This window comes from Suricata suricatta, chromosome 17, assembly GCF_006229205.1.
Source record: "Suricata suricatta isolate VVHF042 chromosome 17, meerkat_22Aug2017_6uvM2_HiC, whole genome shotgun sequence".
Taxonomy (NCBI): Eukaryota; Metazoa; Chordata; class Mammalia; order Carnivora; family Herpestidae; genus Suricata; species Suricata suricatta.
Window position 1 is genome coordinate 42,849,621 of NC_043716.1, and position 2,513 is coordinate 42,852,133.

The window sequence follows — 2,513 nt, forward strand, 5'->3', positions numbered from 1 at the left end:
TCTCTCTCTCTCTCTCTCTCTCTCTCTGCCCCTCCCCTGCTCACACACACTCTCTCTCTCTGAAAAAAAAAAAAAAAACCACAAAAAATTTTTTTAAAATAGTTTATCTTGGGTGCCTGAGTGGCTCAGTCAGTTCAGCGTCTGACTTCAGCTCAGGTCATAATCTCACAGTTCGCGGGTTCAAGCCCTGCATCAGGCTCTGTGCTGACAGCTCAGAGACTGGAGCCTGCTTCAGATTCTGTGTTTTCCTCTCTCTCTGACCCTCCCCTACTCAAGCTCTGTTTCTCTCTGTCTCAATAATAAACATTAAAAAAATAGTTTATCTCATTCATAACATTGTTCTTTAATGCATTTAATAAAGATACACATGTATAACTATATTACAACTTTGTAGGTACAATTTTTATTGTGGAAAACTATACATAAAATTTACTATTTTAATCACAATGTAATCATCCATTACATTATATTTTCCTGTTAGAAAAAGGAAAAGGTATGTTTCATATTGATGGAGACAGTGGCTCATAATATAAAATCATAACATGCCAGAAAACAGCAATGAATTCAGTAAAGCTCCTAAAACTATTTAATGAAACAGCCTTGAGGTAATTTTGTATTACCTTGAACAGTCAAAACTGTCTAAATATATTTGCCACTCTTTACAATGTTGCGATGTTGAGAAAAAGAAACTTACAGATAAGTGACCATGTTTCTTTTCTGAAAAACAAGATTTTTTGTTTGACAGATTTGGTTTTTTTGGTATCACTATGACTATAATAGGTAATCTAAGAGATGTAATTTGGATGCTAAAATTAGAATTCCTGAAATATTTTCTTGGATCAATGAGATAACAGGAATGAATATTTTTAAGTATATCTGTCCTGGAAAATGTAAAACAGTAATATAGTCTTTCTATCAAATTTTCAAATACTGTCTTGATAATATAAACTAGCATCTTGCCAGTATAGCAATAGGTGCTCAGCCATTCATTCAACAATTATTTTCTAATGTTTATTTGTTTCTGAGAGAGAAAGAGAGAAGAGTGTGTGTGAACAAGTAGGGGAAGGGCAGAGAGAGAGGGACAGAGGATCTGAGGCAAGCTCTGTGCTGACAGCAGAGAGCCTGACACGGGGCTTGAACTCACAAACAGTGAGATCATGAGCCGAAGTGGACGCTTAACCGACTGAGCCACCCAGGCACCCATTGTTCAACATCTGTTGAATTGTATACTATGGCCCAGGACCTGGATATAACAGTGAGCAAGCAGAGAAAATGCCCTGACCTCACAGCTCACTAATGCAGCTAATTATAACCACTGACTCACTGCTTCCACTTCTAGACATTATTCCTAAAGAAATAATCATGAATGCACAAAATGATTTAGTTATACGGATGTTTATCATGTTGGATTTTTAATAGTAAGAAACTTAAAGTAGACTAAATGTCCAGTAAATCATGACACAGTTCTATAAAACAACACCAGGGTCATTAAAGTGAGGAAAAGACCATTCGAGGAAAAGAATGACTCCACAAGCTATTATCAGGTTATAAAATAGGCTACAACTACTTGCAGCCATGAGAAGGCTTTATGGGGTTGTTCTAGAACCTAATTATGATCATACGTGCACAAATATAGATTTTTATGAGAACTTATCAAAGTACACTTAAAATGGATGAATTTAATTGTACATGTAAACAATGAAGGTGTAAAATAAGAGGGCATAAAGCAGTTCTGAAACTGTAATTTAGAAGTTACTTCTATAAATAAATAAGGAAAAAAAAGACTGGGAGGATATAAACCAAAGTGTTTGTTTTTTAAACCAAAGTATTTAATGGTTTAAATTAAAGATGGAATGGGGTAGTTTCTTTTTTTCTTTTGTCTAAATGTTCTACAATTAAGCATTTATTTTGCAATAAGGAAAAAAAACACAAAAAGCTGTTTAAAGTTGTTAAACCAGCTTATTCAATTATCTAGGGCTGCTACATGTTCTGTGAAACTTTCAGGAGAGCAAATTAGGACACCAGGCTCCCTTCCCCCGCCTTTCAGTTCCAGAGCACACGCTTCCACAGACCAGGATTTCCTCTGATTGGAACTGAAAGAGAAGCATGACATAATTAACTACCACGGTCCCGGGTTGACACCCAAGGCAATGATCCAGACAGAGAGGTCTTAACCTTTCCAGGCTTTGAACCCAGGCCACCCAACTAGAAGAGCTCTTGCAGCTCACCAGCAGAGGGACCCTCAACTCCCCCGAAAGTTTTGCTTGCAGAAGATACAGTCCAGTGTAAAGTCTGAGAACACAGAGGACTCAGAGTCCCTTCTTGCAAATTTCTTCACAAAAGTGATTTTAGGTGCTTCAAAAGATGGAGAAAAATGAGTTGTACAGGTCTACCAAAGGTAATTGTATGAAAATTTAGGATACCTTTCTCACATTTCACCGAAAGGGCCCAAGTTGTTTGACATTTTAAATGACTAGTTACGGGAATTAATATAAGTGACTTCAAGTGAAAAC